The sequence below is a fragment of the Otolemur garnettii genome, unplaced genomic scaffold, assembly GCF_000181295.1.
Source record: "Otolemur garnettii isolate 467f Iridium unplaced genomic scaffold, OtoGar3 scaffold00017, whole genome shotgun sequence".
Taxonomy (NCBI): Eukaryota; Metazoa; Chordata; class Mammalia; order Primates; family Galagidae; genus Otolemur; species Otolemur garnettii.
Genome location: NW_003852412.1, coordinates 21,894,969 through 21,913,013, shown reverse-complemented (window position 1 = coordinate 21,913,013; position 18,045 = coordinate 21,894,969). Strand labels below are relative to the sequence as shown.

Below are 18,045 nucleotides of genomic sequence, written 5' to 3'. Positions count from 1 at the left end.
GCCATCTACCCTTACATTGTGCCCATCGGGAGGTGCACGCCCAGCCCCCCTCCCTACTCATTCCCCCTGCTCCTTCCCCCACCCCCATCGGGAACTGAATTGAGTTTTTCTCTTATTTGTGCATGTATGAGACCATCTATTTGCTCTATATTAGTGTTGAGTATATTGGATACTAGCTTTTCCATTCTCGAGATACATTACTAAGGAAAAACTACAATTCTCACCTCAAAATTAGTCATCAGTGTAAACTGTGGGATGTTTATAACATGCACCTAAAAACCATGCCTTTGAAGCAAGAAGACACAATGAGTTGTCTCTAAGCCTTGTTTCCTCGAGCCCACTAACAGCCCCTTGGTGTTTTGGGGCTCTGTTCTATTTATTTTTTATCTGAAACCTCAGTTATAATTAAAGTATTGTGAGTGAAGGTAGAACGCCAATACCTTGACCCTGGTAAGACTGCCTGGAGTTCGTGAGCACCAATATCTGATGAAAGACTAAATACCAGGTGCTGTCGGCGCATTCTGTACAGTCCGTATGTCCAATGTCTAACTGTCTGTCCACTGTGTAAAATGTGGGTAGTCGCTTAAACCTCCACACTTAAAAAGGCAGTCCCCAGAGGAGAATGGCGTTGGAGGGTGCAGTGATCGAAGCAGTGTCAAAATAGGCAGAGAGAGTGAACTCCCACGGGCATAGCTGTGTTTGTGCCCAGGTCCTAATTGCGCTAAGGACAAGAATTAAGAGGGAGAAAACAAAGGTTCAGAGCTCTGAGTGAAGCCCAGTTGTATTTACACAGATCAAGAGAGATTAGATGGGGGGAAAAAAGAAACAATGGGCAAAAAGTTCTCCATTTAGTCTTTATAATTAGTTAAGAAACACTTAAATTAATAACACAATCTGAGTAATGCAGCCTGTGTGGCATATATCACATTTTAAATTAATTCTTGAAATAGTTACTGGTGTCCTACTTTATTTCAATTTTGATAAATTAGCTTACAGTCACTTTTTGATGGGTGTCCCATAAAGTAAAAATTAGTATTTCATCTTCCTGTAGCCAAAAAATAAAAAGTGAACATTTAAAAAAAGCAGGCTTGAAAATAGCTATTTGAAGTTGAAACTATTAGTCCGTGAGTTTAACGATGGCATTAGAGAGGAGGAAAGGGGTAACAAGTTTGTTGTCTCACCTGTGTAGCTGGACAGTGGAAAAATCTCTTGATTGTTCATGTCATTCTTACTCACTGATATGATGTAATGCTCTTCTTTGGTATTTTGAAGTTCTGAGAAAAGGACTGCTTTTAAATAGCTAGCTTTTGTACTAAAATTATGTAAAAACTTACAATCTGCTGATTCTACTATTAGGGAGCTGCAGCCTTACTGACCCAGTGTCATACCTTTGGGATCCTTAATGTTTCAAGGCAAACTTTCACATGATCAAGGTTGTGCTTCTAAAAATTCTCTAATTTCATTTTGTCTGCATCCCCGTGTATATATATTTGTACTTACTTTTGAGCAATTAGGGGGAGAAAAAAACTTTTGTCTGACTCTTTCAGCCTAGCAACGAATTGAGTTGCTTTTCTTCATGTTTGCTTATTTATTTTACATATTTTCCCATTGAAGCCAGTAATTAAGTATGCACGTATGACAATCACGGAAGACCAAATATGAACTGAAAACTCGTCCTATGTGGAGCTCAGACAAAAGATTTAGGCACAACTAAGTGAGTTTAAGTAGCTGGAAGAATCATTAGCTTTATTTCTAAGTATTCTAGTTTCTGTCCCTCAAGAAAAGTATTACAACTCAAGAATACATAAGCACCTTTTATAACATGAATGAAGGGAAATCAGAAATGTTTCTTCTGATTTATAACTCTGTCATCAATGCACATTCATGGGTATGTTCTTTTTAAAGTATTTCTTTAAAGACTGGTTAATTATCTCTCATATTCCACCCACACCTAAACCTCATCTTTGCATTTATTTGTCTAGCCTAAAAATAAGTATATGCTTTAATTGTACATATCTAACCTATTCCTTTAAAAAAGGACATATTTGTGTCTTAGAAAACCAAGCGATTCCACTTTGTTCTGACAGAACAACTTACATTTCATTCAAGTGTCTCTTTTTAGGTGATACTCTTAGCAAGGGATTTTATTTACTAAATGACATTCCAGCTAACCTGGAAAGGAAGATATCCATTCTTCAAATACTGTCATTACCGAGCTTTAAAAAGACTTGATTGTACCATGTTAGGGAAACAGTGTCAGATTTTTCCATCAAACTTTCTCCCACTGTAATAACTGAGCATAAAAATGAACTTGGAGTGATGAAATGACTACAAAGCAAATTAATGCAATCAAGTCATTAGTAACAACTCTGTCCATATCTGTTAAATATTTTCAAACTCTTCTAAAAAAACACACCCAGAAGGCAAACTAACAGTGAATAGAAACAAAATGGCCAGCAGTGTGTGTCGCATGTTATTTGAATGGAAAGTAATTTATAGCGTCTGAAATAAAAGCTGTTTATTCTTGTGTTTCACTGTCTGTAACAATCTTTACCATTTATCTGTGAAAAAAGTGAGAAACTGTACCGTTATTAGCATATGAATACTTGACACATCAAATTGGCTGTACAATAACAGAAGGACATTTGCTATTGGTGTATGCACACAGACAAAGCAGCCATTTTGAAAAAAATGGAAATGGTGTGGGTGGTTTAACCCTTTGCTTCTCTTTTAGGTTGCCCACTCCTGATTTTGACCAGAACAGTTTGGCAGTTAGAATTAGAATATTTTTATAGCAAATAAAAGTAATCAGGGACCATTATGCTTATGATAATTACATTGATACATCCATTTTACTAGAAAAACAGCAGAATGACAATGAAGGCGCTTGTGTGGGAGTGTGTGTGTGTGTGTGTGTACATGCATGCACAGGGTGGGGGAAGGGAGTGGAAGCTGGCCCTGTGTACAGGGTGCAGAGATGAAACAATGCCTACGTACAGTTTTATTTCATGCCAACAACATAGTGGTCGTTGGGTCAGATGTGTGAAACTATTTCTCAAAGAAGCTGCATACATAATTGAGGCCCTCTGAAGGGTTCCCAGTTGAAGTTGCCAGGCTACATTCATTTCAAAAGCAGAGCCATTTGTTATCAAATTTAAATTAACTCTGTGCACGCTGAACTTGAATTTTAGAGTCCCGCTTACTGACAATTCTTAAAATAGTTGAGAAAGGGGAAAACATGTGTCTGGAAAATGGAAATAAGACAGTCCCCACAAGGAACTGCAGTGGTTCTCATGCAAGCCTGCAGTCAAACAGCCTTTTGCAGATTAAACTCAGAAAGAGCAGTCTGGAATGACTGCAAACCGGGCTGTATTTTCTCATGCAATTTTTGGTAGCAGAACCAGGTCTGTTGCAAAATCTTTTCATTTGTAATCTGTATTTCAACAAGGTTTCTGCCTTCATCAGTGTTCTAACCTCATTCTTTACTCCCCCAACTTAATTACTCTTTGCTGGGAGATTTAGAATGAGATAATTTATGAGGTGGCACAAAATTCACACTATTTTAATCTGTCATTTTAATTGTTGGCTTTAGTAGAATAGTTACTTTCCCCCAGAATAGTTACTTTTTCCTAATCTGTGAGGCTGTGTGCATTATTTTAAATAAAGTTTATGCAACTCACTAAAGTTTTTGATAATTTTGCCAATTGCCAATACATTCATTCAAACAAAGAAACAAGCAAAACAACCAACTCCGTGGAGATGGATATGTGTACATTAGTATGTATTGGGACCTTACGCAGAGGAAAAACTTCCCAAATGAGGATGTTGGGTGTGTTTTCTCACGAGATGCACACAGACATAATTGCACATTATTTTCTGTGTCTAATAAAAATCTTTAAAGTTTAACCTTATCTCCATTATCAGAATTCTCTTCATCACATGAGTTAATAAAATTAATTATGGGACAGGCTTTCATTTCTGTTGTTTGATACACAGAGCCAGACGGCCTATTCTGAACAATCCATGTCTTTTTCCTCTCTTTCAAAGTTCAAATAGAAGGTTTTAATCACTATTTCTTCTTCAGTAGAAGACACATGTATTATTTGCTATAATTGAGGAGATTTGGTCCTAGGCAATCATCATTTAATATTATTACAAGCTATTTCATATGTTTCAAAAACAGTACGTATATGTGCCAAAATCACCACACGATGATACTCTTTCAGATTCAAACAGCATAGGAATGCAATTTTAAGCATTCACTAATTATAATTTGTATTAATAAAAAGATTTAACTATAATTTTGTATACATCTGTTCTCGTGAAGAAATTTTAACATTTGCGTCTGAAATGCATAATAGAATTTGCTGTGAAGGCAATAAAAAACCAAAAATAAGAGAAAACAAAGCAAAAAGTACAACAGATATGAAATGCCACTAACATCTGTGATATTAAATGCGATCTTCCAAATACCTACTGAAAGACTGTCCCATCACATAAAGAACATTTTATTGTCCTCTTTATGAGTGAGTACTGCTTGTGAAACATTACCATAGCCATTGAAAACAGGAACTGATCATCCTAATGACAATAATACAATGACTGTATCCATATGAGAGTGGAAAAGAAGGTTGTCCAACTTTTAATTCCTCTAAAATTGTTGAATGAACACATATAAAAAGTGCCTATTAGTTTAACTTTTTTTTCTTCTAATAATATGCATTATTTTGAAACCACAAACCATTTGCTTTTTTAAAGCTCTCTGCAGACAACAATACTGCAGGTTAGGATGTTCCATCCAGTGCTCCTTGAGATTCTGGTTTACTTATTGGTGGAAGTGATGTACCATAATTCTGTATCCATGACAACACTGCAACATGCCAAAGCAGTACTAGATTTTTTCTTTCCTTTTTTTTTTTTGCCACTGAAATATGAGATTAAAAGTAAGAAGCTAAATCGTATTAAACAGCAGAAGCTTTTCAAAAGATAAAACAAACTTTATGAGAATCCATAAAAGTTGCATGTGGTGATACATTTCTGCTATTTCAAAGCTTTACCCAGGAGTAGCCATTGACTATAAGTAGTTCCGAATGTTAGACAAATTAGGATAGATAAAACTTTGCAAATTCACAGATTGTTTCATAACACAAATAATGTAATTTTTCTGTGTCAAAACTGGATCATTACCAATATCAGTCTCATAGCCAATACTTAAACTTTTGTCCTTGTTAAATGCTTCTAATTATCCTTCTTATGTGAGTTATTTTAAATAAAACTGTTATATGCTCCAGGGAATTATTAATATATTTGTCAATTAACATTTAAAAGCTATTTATGACCAACAGTATCCCCTATTAATATTTCATATTTTTAATTAGAATATTCTAACTACTGCATAGAACAGAAACTTCTGGGAACTGTAAAATTTCTTTTTTTTGGTTTCTGTTTGCTAAAAATACATTTTTATTATTCTGCAGAATTTTTTTAAAAACTTATAATTATTTCAATGAACCCAGGTATTATGTAAATAACTTCTTTTTTTCTTTTGGTTTTCCTTTGATGACCAGAATTACCCCTTGGGTCTAGCAAGATTATATGACTTTTGAGGTTCTATTTTGGAATATTTCAAAGTATGCTAAGTTTTTCTAAATGTGAAATCAAAACTTGAACTCAAATAGTTATTAATGTTTGTTTCATTAGATGATTTTCTCACTCATCATAGAAATAAAGTTGGAGATGACTAGCTATCAAAATGTCTCAAGTCTATGGCTCGCCCATTTGGCACCCTTATTAGCTTGACATTCAGTATCCTTGGAAATTACCTATCATAGAAAAAATACTATGATGTGACTGGAAATGTCTCATCAATATTTGCTGCAAAAACAAGAGATAAAATTTAAAAAATATAGTGAAAATTCACTCTCTCCCCCTCCCCTGTTCTTTTCTCCCTCTTTCTTGCTCTCTTTCATCTTTACTTCTTCCATGACCTCAGTTTCCTGCTTATTTCCCCTTTCTGAGTCTCCGAAGCTAAGCCAATCAACTCATATACAGCATGCTCTGGAGCAACGGTGGCACACATATGGCACTGAACTGGTTTGGTAAACATATGTCTTTGCAGGCATTGGGTGTCTTGCCAGGAATGAGATATTCCATTTTGGGGAATGAGGGTGGGAAATGCTTAACCACCTACAGATGTTTTGCATCAAAAGCTAAAGAATTGGAATCAAAGAGCTGCAAAATGTGTAATTTGGAATTTTTCCAGGTTTCTTTTTTTAATAAGAAAAAAGTTAACAGCTTTCCTATTCATCTCTTTTGAGAAAATTTACAGTCGTTTCCCAGTTCTGCCCCATTCTGAAGTAAGGACAAAAGGCTGAAACCGAAGCTGTCCATCTGCTCCATAACAGTAATGGTATAATGGGTGCTGTCCATTTTTATGCTATTGCTCATGTGTGCCCAGGGGACTGGAACTATTTAATTCACTGATTTCACAGCTCTGTTGTGTGTCACAAAAGGTTAAAAAAAATCCAACACACTTTTTAGCACCCTGCTTACAAGGACTCCCTGTAAATCTAACTGAAGTAGCAGGTTCCCACCCTGCCCCCATCCTGGCTTCCCCTAGTTTTCCTTCTAATTTGGTGCATTCGAATAACAGGTAATAGTTGGAACTCATACCATTATTGACTTGTCCTGTACAAATAGTGGATATTTCAAATCTGCTGTGAATGTTACTTTCAAAAGCCCGCAAATTCCAGAAGTAGATTTGAAAAGAAAGATGTTTGCCTTTAAGATTTTAGGATTAGACAACTCTGTTTTCCCAGAAGTCCAAGAATTAATGCTCTAGATTAGCAGAGAGTTAATGAAAACCTGCAGAGGAAGACTGATGACTTCTATTCCTCTGCACTGGGCAGGGGCTGAGCAGTCCACACGCAGCTGGTGCATGCTGGTGTTTTGCCAAAGCCGTAATGAAGCATGTACACTCCAGGGCATTTTCCCGAATGATAGAGGTGGCCAGAAAATATCCACTTGGGTCCATTCTCTGGCCTTCTCAGAGTAGTGGTGTGGGTTGTTGGAGCTGACACTCACGTTTGCTACCAAAGAGAGAATGTGGACATGAAGTCAAGGGTCTTTCTGTCTATTCCCCACCAAAGAAAGTCTCAGTGGGACTCTCTCTGTGTATCACATCCTTCCTGTGGCCCATTTGTGATCATGTGTTTCTATGATATTATGGTTTGTTAAAATATTGGCTATCAATAAGGCACTTCCTAGGTGCAATTATAACTTTTATTTTGATACCATTAACCAAACTCATGTCCAATTGTGCTGTGAAGATGCCTATATATTCCTTTGAAAACTAATTTTGTGCATGAATAGGTATAGAGGGCAATGGGGCTCTCCTCATATACAATTAAAAAATATCATTGTTAATAAACTAAATCTCTTTATTTTTTTCAGTAACAACAGCAAATATTTCTTTTGTATTCATAGGTTATACGAAACTATTGGATACTGCAGGCATCTGAAAACATAAGTTAGAAATCATTTAGTACTTCTCTTCAAAACTTCTCTTCAAAATCTACTATGTGCTAAGATTGATTCTGAGACATGTAAACAAGGGCATCTCAAAAGATGGGTTCTTTCTGGATAACCACATGTAAACAACTGAAACTGGACTCGCACCTTACCACTTACAAAAATTGACTCAAGATGGAAAGAAGATTTAAATCTAAGTCATGAAATGATAAAAATCGTAGAAGAAAATGTGGGAAAAACTCTTAAGGAGGTTGGGTTGGGAGAGATTTTATGAAGACTTCAGTGGCAATCACTACAACAACAAAAATAAACAAATGGGACTTAAACTGAAAAGCTTCTGCACATCTAAGGATAAAACAATTAAAGTGAATAGACAACCTTCAGAATGGGAAAAGATATTTGCATGTTATGAATCTGACAAAGGGTTGATAAGTAGAATCTACGGAGAACTCAAATTAATCAACAAAAAAAGAGCAAACAATCTCATCTATCACTGAGCAAGAGACATGAATAGAAACTTTTCTGAAGAAGACAAATAAATGGCCAACAAACATGAAAAAAATGGTCATTGTCCCTGATCATCAACTAACTGCAAAACAAAACCACCCTGAGATATCACCTAACTCCAGTGAGAATAGCCCACATCACAAAGCCCCAAAGCTACAGATGCTGGCATGGAGATGGGGAGGCGGGAACACTTTTGCACTTTTGGTAGGACTGCAAACTAATACAGCCTCTTTGGAAAGAAGTAAGGAGAATCCTCAAAGAGCTCAAAACAGACATTCCATTTGATCCCACAATCCTATTACTAGGCATCCAACCAGGAAAAAAAATTATTTTATCATAAGGAGTTTTGCATTATACTGTTTCTTGTAGTTCAATTTACAATCACCAAGATGTAGAAACAACCTAACTGCCCATCAAATCCAGGAATAGATGAATAAATTGTGGTATATGTATACCATTCAACCATTAAAAGGATAGAGACTTCTTTTTTTTTTTTTTTGCCTGGGCTGGGTTTGAACCCACCACCTCCAGTATATGGGGCCGGCACCCTACTCCTTTGAGCCACAGATGCCACCCAAAAGATAGAGACTTTTTATTTTTTATATTAACCTGGCTAGAGGTGGAATATTCTTCTTACGCACATTCCATTATCACAAGTATGGAGAAGCAAGAATCTAATGTGCTCAATACTAATATGAACAATCTAATACACACCCACATAAGAGAAGAACTTAAATCAATTGAAGGTGGGAAGAGAGGGAGGAGAGAGGGGAGGGGGTGGGGGATAGTTGTGCTCCCACTCAATGGGCACAATGTAAGAGATAAGGCACACCTTCTGGGTGTGGAATGCAACTACAATGGGACTTTTCCTAATACAGGCAAACATTGTAACCTAATTGTACCCTCACATTAATCTGAATTTTTTTTTAAAAGGAGAAAAAAATATATGGGTTCTGTGGTCAAATAAGTTTGGGAAATGCTGCGCATTATACTTCCCTTCTTTGAGCATCTTCTTTTTTTTTTTTTTTTTTTTTTTTGAGACAGAGCCTCAAGCTGTCCCCCTGGATAGAGTGCCATGGCTTCACTGCTCACAGCAACCTCCAACTCCTGGGCTCAAGCGAGTCTCCTGCCTCAGCCTCCCAAGTAGCTGGGACCACAGGCGCCTGCCACAACGCCCGGCTATTTTTTGGTTGCAGCCATTATTGTTGTTTGGCGGGCCCGGGCTGGATTTGAACCCGCCACCTTAGGTGTATATGGCTGGCGCCTTAGCCGCTTGAGCCACAGGTGCCGAGCCCTTTGAGCATCTTCTAAGCAGCATCAGGCAGGCCCTGTTCCATGATATTATCTAAAGAATTCTTTATGTCATTTATGTTTTCCCACAATTATTTGAAATTTGTTTCCTCCAAGCCAGCTTTCTAAAACAAAACCAGGTAATAATATCTGGAATTCTAGAGTACTGAAAGGTGAAATGTGGCAATCATTGCTGTAAGGTGAAGAGAAAAGTGGCCATGAGAACTACTCTTAGAAAGAAAGAAAGACTGAAGGAAAGAAAGAACTACTTTTGCTGCTCTCATTCCCAGTGGTAATTCTGAGTGGCTTGTTAACTGCAGTAATCGTAAGCAGGTGCATTATACTTTTTGAACATAAATTCCTTGAAGATTCAGAGTTCTGGATGTGTCAAGTTAGAATCCTAGAACCAAGGGAGACCTTGAGAGAGAGAATATTGGAGATGACAAAAGTGAGTTCTAAACATAAGTAAATTGATCAACTGATTGGCCCAGGTAGAAAAAGGTGGCATTTATTTGTTAAATTGGTACGATATTTTCTGCTAAGACATAAAGATCTCTCTTTCTTTCTTTCTTCCTTTCTTCCTTTCTGTCTCTCTCTCTCTCCTTCCTTCCTTCTAGACAATATCTCACTGTGTTTCCCTGGGTAAAATGCTGTGGTGTCAGCCTAGCTCAGAGCAACCTCCAACTCCTGGGTCAAAGCAATCCTTCTGCCTCAGCCTCCTGAGTAGCTGGGATTATGGGAAACCACCATGACACCCAGCTAATTTTTCTATTTTCAGTAGAGATGAAGTCTAGCTCCTTCTCAGGCTGGTCTTGAACTTCTGAGCTCAAGCAATCTACCCACCTCAGACTCCCAGAGTACGATTACAGGTGTGAGTCACCACACCCAGCCAAAACTTTTCTTTCAACAATATATTGAACCCCTCCTAAAAATGTAGAGAGGCCTTAACTTTTTAGAAATTGACATATGGGCAATCAATAAGAAAACGCTGAAACTGGTCTAGCCAATATGTCTAGATATAGACTAAAATAGTAGGATATTTCAGTCTCTTATCTTTAAATTTTGAAATTTTGTTTTTACTCTTTAAGAGCTAATGTTACAATAAAATATTTCTTCTTCATCCATAGCTATTTTTTATGGACCATATAGATTGATACTCAGGATACCTAATAGTTGGTGCTGTCAATCACCATAAAATGTGATAGTAACAATAATTCTACAGATTTACAGCATTTGTGAAGAACAATCCAGTTGGAGAGGGTATGACTCTTCCCCTCAAAAAGACTTCACCATGGAACTTACTATTATCTTTCTAATATTCCACTGAAAATGAAACATATTCACCAACACTCCAAAGGCAGTTTCTCTTCACCCCAAATATTTCTTCCTTATAGGTCATATAAATAGACTTAAACTGGTTTATAATGTTTCCATTTGTTTTCCTGCAGAATAAACTCATTATGGTCAGCCCATTAGAAAATGATATTAAAGGATTTAATTGCCTGTGCATATTAAATATACTTAAAATTTATGAAAGTAAGCATTTTGAGACTGAGTAAATATTCTGCAGTAATAGAAATGTGCAAGTTGACCAAGTACAAATACGTAAGGTGGTCTGGCTTCACAGCACTGCAATATACAACATGCACCTCTACGGAGCGTGGAGAGATGTCACTGTCTAGAATCTAGGCCAAATCAGGGTAAACATCTATTCTGAGAAACACATGTGGAATTTCTAATAGATATTAGATGGCAATTTAGTTTATTTAGACCATATCTTTGCATGAAAGATCACATTTGTGATAACGAAGGAGGATTCACAACAATTGGCACGGTTTTCTCTCAGCCTGGGCATTTGTTCCCAAGGGAGAATGTGTATTTGAACATGTGTCCTTACACCTTCAGAATAACATGTTTCAAACTTGCCTGACTGACAGTTGCCAATTATCAAAAGTTTATGTAAAATGAAGAATCAAGTTAACAATTTAACACTAATTAGAAGCATAAACAAAACTAATGATCTAGTAAATTTTAACCAAGTCCCAAAGTCCCCAAGGTGCTGAGAAACTTATCTTCTCCTTAGTTCTGGTTTCTTAGAAGCTTCTGGAAAGGTCTTTTAGATGCGATGGTCAGTAAGAAGGAAAACTTGAGACCATTTTGGAACTCAGGTAAGCAATTTGATAAAACACACACACACACACACACAGAAAAAAGTCCTGTGTTTATTCTCACAGTGTCTCTACAAAGCTGTCTGACATATCCGTGAGAATGGAGCAAAATTACAAGAATGAAATGAGTCCAATTCAGAAAAATAAATCCAGGCTTAACTTTGTAAGGTAATTTTTCCCCTAAGACAGATTTCCTCAGTTTGGGCAGAAAAATGTGTGATTAGCTGAATTCTAATTTTCTGTGTGTTCTGAACTGAGGAAAAAAAAAATGGAAGGAAGAAATCTTAAAAAATATATACTTGGAGATATTTTGAATTACAAATACATCCTTTTTTTCCTTTTTTCCTTTTAGAATATTATGGGGGTACGTATGTTTTGGTTACACAAATTGCTTCTGTGCAGTTTGAGTCAAAGTTATGAGTGTGCCCATCCCAGACAGTGGGCACGGTACCTGTTAGGTGTGAATTGACCTCTTCCCTCCTGCCATCTCCCACCTGCTTGCTCTCATGAGTTTTACTACAGATGTGTATGTGGTGCTGATAGATTAGTGCCAGTTTAATGGTGAGAACATGCGGTGTTTGTTTTTCCATCCCTGAGACATTTCACTTAGAAGAATGGTTTCTAGCTCCATCCAGGTTTATATGAAAGGTTCGCCATTTTTCTTCATGGCTGAGTAGTACTCCGTGGTTTCCATTCACCACATTTGATTAATCTACTCATGGACTGAGGGATACATGGGTCAATTTCCACATCTTTGTGATTGCGAATTGTGCTGCAGTAAACATTTCAGTGCCTATGTCTTTTTGATAAAATAGCTTATTTTCCTCTCAGTAAATACCCAATAGTGGGATTGCTGGATCAAAGTTAAACCACAGGCATTAAAAAAAATTATGTTTTCTCTCTTCAGTTATTCTAAGAACAAAATATAATAAAGAAACCTTCGTGGTGTAGGATGAGCCACTTTCCCTCATTCCTGTGCTCCTCTTGTGATAACATCTAATCTCATTCAGGAGGAGGAAGTTTCTCTTAGCTAAGAAGGCTTCTTTGGCCTCCATGTGGCTGGTTTATTTTGGTACTTCTTTATCTCTTTTTCCCAAATCCCCTTTCCCTCTTATCACACCTGTTTTGCTTGAGGCTCTTTAACCACACCTGCAGCAAAGCTGTTGTGCATGTGGCCTGTCCACGTGCACACTGGTTCACGCCAGCAGTGATGTAGCCACAGTGCTCCTCTGGAGATGACCAGCTCTTGGGATGCAGAAATTGTGCCTAGTTTGTTTCTAGTTTCCCAATAGCCTCTATGGCACATGTAACATAATAGAGCTTACTAAATGTTCTCTGAATAAATTAAGTAGATTTTTAAAAACTTAACAGGAAATTTCACCTAAACCTGGGCTAGGGGATCAGGGGCCCCATGCTTTAGAGCAGTGCTGTACAACAGAAATTTCCATGATGACGAAAAGCTTCTATATCTACATCATGACTTCTGAACACCTGAAATGTAACTGGTGCAACTGAAGAACTGAATTATTAATTTCACTATATTTTTATTAATTCAAAAAAATTCTTTCAATTTCAGACAATTTGGTTACACCCTTTGCTTTGGTACCTTTGAAGTCAAAGTTACAAGTGTGTTCATTGCCCAGACGCTGTGTGCGGCACCTGTTAGGTGTGAAGGAGCCCATCCCCTCCCCCTCCACCTATTAGAATTTGATGACTGCTGTTTCCATTTGTGCACATAAGTGTTGATTGATTAGTTCCAATTTAATAGTGAGTACATTCTTGAGCTACTTCACTTAGAATGGTCTCCAGTTCCAACTAGGCTGTTACCAAAGATATTAGTTCACCATTTCTTTTTATGGCTGAGTAATACCCTGTGGTATACATATGCCATATTTATCATGTTTTATTAATCCACTCATGAACTGATAGGCACTTAGATTGTTTTCACATCTTTGCAATTGTGAATAACCCCAGGCGACTAGTAGTTAACAGCTTTAGAGGATGATCCTGCCCTCATTCTCTTTCAGCCACACCCCTTCCCACTCTAGAGGACCTGTCCACTAAAGCCCAAGTTCCCCTTACAGACCATGGTTCACATACTCAGAACTCCAGATACCCCTGTGCACATAGTGTGCACTCACTTCCAGGCCAATGTGGTCTTCTCTCCAGTTATTTCTTCCAGTGACACCCCTTGCCCCGCTGGTGTGCAGATCCTATACCAAAAGAGAGTTTAAGGAATGGTATTTTTCTGCAGGAGGTGCCTGGGTAGAGACAGGGTGAGCAGGGCTTAGACACATAGCTAGGGTGGCCCATACGTGTATGTGCATGAGGAGGATGAAGTGTGGGAGGATGGAACAGGAATCTGGAGGCAAAATAGGAAAGAGTAGAACTTTTCCTAAGTTGCCAAGTTAGTAACAAACTTAAAATCTAAAATCACATTAGATTTAGTAATAAAATTAGCAATAAAATTAAAGTTGGTAATAAAATTAAAATTTAAAATCACATGACAAAACATAATGCATAAATAAAAAACTCCTTAACACACATACCATATGCAGAATAATTCAGTTCACTTACCAAATATTTATTGAGTACCTACTATACCCAGGCAGTGCTGTTCTAGGCACGGAGATATAACAGTGAACAAAACAAAGTTCTGGTCTTCATGAGGCTTAGACCTTTATTATTCTTGTGATATTACTTTTGTGAGGAAGACAAAAAGCAAATAAGCAAAATAAACATGTGTATGTGTGTGGTAGAAAAAAAATTAAGGCATCCTGAAAGCAATATAGGTATCCTTTTAAATAAGACACTCTCTGAACAACTTTTCTTAGAAAATCACTTCAGAAGGACATAAATCAAAGGAGGAAGCAAGTCACGTAGATATCTGGGGGTACAGGGACTGGGGGGGGGGTGTGAAGAAGAGTTTTCCAGGCTAAAGGAATAGCAAATCCTATAAGGAGCTGGGAACTTCCTCGTTATGCTCAGAATGAATCAGTGAGATGCAGGAGATGAGGAGGGAGGTGGCTGGAGGTCAGCTCGTGTAGGGCTGCAAAGGCTGTACCAAGGACTTAGGATTTACGCTAAGTGTGATGAGAATGCATCAGAGTGCTGTGAGCAGGAGGGGGAGGGTGGGTGATTGGTGGGATCACATCTGTAAGGGTACATGTGAATCTCTCTAAATGTAGAATATAAATGTCTTAACATAACAACTGAGAAGAAGACATGAAGGCTATGTTAACCAGTTGAATGAAAGTATTTCAACTTGTATACAGAAACAGTACACTGTACCCCATAATAGTATTAATTATAATACTGCTATGATTTAATAAAAAAAAATTAAAAAAAAAAAAAGAAAGATTGCTCTGGCTGTTTTTTTTCGAGAGTAGGTGGTAGGGTACAACAGTAGAGGCAGGGAGACAATTTCAGGGGCCTTTGCAGTAATTCAGGTGAGAAATTCTGGGAGTTTGATTCGGGCTGTCAGCCAAGATGCCCTCATGGCAAGGCATGAGTTTAAAGTGACACAATGAACCCTTTCAATCCTGTCAGTGCAGCTCTGCAGCTGTATGTGTGACCTCATTTAGAAATAATGTCCAAAGTCTGAATCTGAGATCTCTGCTATTGTGAGTCCAAGGTCAAAAAGACCTTCTACTCGCTCCCTACGAAGACCCCTCAACGGGCCGGATGAGCCTCATGGAAGTGGTCGGACCTCAATGGAGCCTGTACTGATGGGACCATGACACCCGGGGACTTTAATTGCAACTGCTGTTTCTAGTGAAAAGGCCCTGTGGATTTTCTTGGTGGTAGCATAAATCTCTTTCCATTTAGACCTAGGTATAAACTGTCTTCAAGAACTTTCTGTGCCTTCCTGCCCCATCACTTTGTCCTCTGCTCATGCTGTCAGGTCAAGTAAGAAGCTGTGGTCAGACTCTGTGGGGAGAGGAAAGGATTGAATTAGGCCCAGGTTTTCCCACAGCAGAGTCAGCCCTCTCTGAACAGCCAGCTTGAAGGAGCTTAGAGAGAAGCAGAGAGACAGAATTTTCCCTCGGTCTTTTCACACTCTTCCACAAAAGGCAAGTAAAACTCTTTTTAAAAAGAAAACAATAGTTCTGTATGTACATTTTTATGCATTTTCTGAGGGATTTGTTATAGTAATTTTCTTGCATATGTTGTGTCACTCACTGTGATGCAGAAGTTTTTTCCTTTTCCTGCTTTCCTCCAAGGACATAACATTATTGCAAGCTTTCTCCAAAAAGATAAAATTACTGCCACAAGGAGTGGGAAGTCCAGAGAGATCATATTCCAGACTGAATAGTTTCTGAACAAAGAGGATGTTTTTGAAAGATCCTGCTCAATGTGACTTTGCTGGGGCGAGTGTAGACAGTCCAGACGCTAAAACTGCCCAACCATCTCGGGGGTGGGGGGGGTGGGGAGGAGGTAGCCATGTTCTCCAGGAAGACCCCCAACAGCTCGGAGGACGGTCTCTAGCATTCCGAAAGAGCTCAAGGAGGCTTCAGAAGCAATAGTTTTCTTTCCTTTCTTATCACCTCAATTCTCAGTGACTTTCATATATGACATATATATGGCAAAACAATATTCCATGCATCTGATAGTTTCAGGATGCTCATGTTTTTTAAAAGAACACATATATGAGGAAAGCATCGTATACATTGAAATCAAATGCAAGCTGAAAAGTATTATGCAAACGAAATTTATTAGGATGGCTATTGTCTCATTTTTTCTCGTAAATTCCCTAGAAAGGCAAATGTTAACCCTAATGCTATAAAGAAGAAGTCAGGATAGGACAAGATGTTGGCTGTGTGTCCTTTTAGTGAAAGATTTTGGGGGGGGGGTGCTATAGATCCAATTAGACATTCTGTGTATCCACTCTCTTCAAACTATGAAATAGATTGGGTGCTGGGTCTGTATATGAATATACCCTCCTATTAAATTATTGTTGTGATATAAATTTCATGCCCTCTTATTGTAACTACTATGAATAATTTTTAAAAATATTTCAACTTTTAAAAAATAGAAAAGAAAAAACAAAAGAATGGGTGGCACCTGTGGCTCAAAAGGGTAGGGCGCTGGTCCCATATGCCAGAGGTGGTGGGTTCAAACCCAGCCCTGGCCAACAATGGAAAAAAAAAAAAACATAGAAAAGAGCAGAAAAGGAGATTATAGGAATAAAAATTTAGAACCAGGAAAGTAGACAGACAAGTATAATTGGTTTAGCAGATATAGGAAAGCAGAATCCTAAGCTGTTAGTGGGAAAAACTAAGACTCGGGCTTAGAAGTTAACATTGCCACGTACCTGTGGAATAGGACTGTAGTTAATTTATTTCTAAGATGTACATTTTCCCCATATTTTAACATCTTTGAAATGGGTGAACATTTCAACTGGTGGTACTGTACAACTAAAACTAGCAGAATTCTTTCTCTCGTGCAGGAGGAAAAAACTGTATGTCTTCATATCTATGGAAAGCTGTTTGAGAAATAGTATATGCCTAGATCCATGTCACCTAATGTCTCTACGGAAGGGGGAGCAGTGGGTCTCTGGACTGCAGGATGTCAGGCACTTGTAGGGATATGGGTATCACACCAAATCATGGGTAGAACATTAAAGTGCTTGCAATTTTTATGAAGCATAACAAAAGCTGGAACTGCTAGCTTTTCCTACCACTCCACTCCCTGATCTCTGGAAGTAAAATCTTTGGCCTCCAGGAAGGGTATTGGAAGAGTACTCTTTGCGGGAGTCTGATCAGCTCCTGAACAAAGGCCTAAAAATGATGCTGAAGGAGCCCCCCCTGCAGATGACCTGTCTATATCACCTTGAAAGAAAAATCACAGTCAAGGAATCCCATCTACATACTCAGAGACTGCTATAATCTTTCATATTTCAACTCTTAACTGTGGACACACAAACAAGGGTTACCAGACATCTACGGAAATCTAACAGAAGGTAGAGAGGAAACAACGTAGTTTGAGACAGTCTATAAAGGGAGAGGACATTTTTTAGAAAGTCTATTTTTTTGTTTTGTTTATTGGAGACAGAGTCTCACTCTGCTACCCAGGCTAGAGTGCTGTGTCATCATAGCTCACAGTAACCTCAAACTTTTGTGCTCAGGTGATCCTCTTGCCTCAGCCTTTTGAGTAGCTGGGACTACAGAAACTGTCACAATGCCGGCTATTTTTGTATTTTTAGTAGAGACAGGATCTCACTCTTGCTCAGGCTGTTTTCCAAGTCCTGAGCTGAAGGGATCCTCCCACCCTGGCCTCCCAGAGTGCTAGGTTACAGGCATGAAGGAAAGTTTATCGTTAATATCCTTAGAGAGGGCCAGGCACAGTGGCTCATGCCTATAATCCCAGCACTCTGGGAGGCCGAGGTGGGTGGATTGCCTGAGATCACAGGTTTGAGACCAGCCTGAGCCAGAGCAAGACATCATCTCTAAAAACTCTCTGGCATTGTGGCAGGAGCCAAGTGCTTGAGAGGCTGAGGCAAGAGAATCACTTGAGCCCAAAGAGTTGGAGGTTGCTGTGAGCTATGATG

General features: G+C 38.3%; 1 pseudogene; it reads left to right on the top strand.

The window, feature by feature from the left end:
• Positions 1–11,452: 11,452 nt before the first annotated feature.
• The window catches only part of LOC100964971, a 9,512-nt pseudogene continuing 2,919 nt past the window's right edge, over positions 11,453–18,045 (top strand).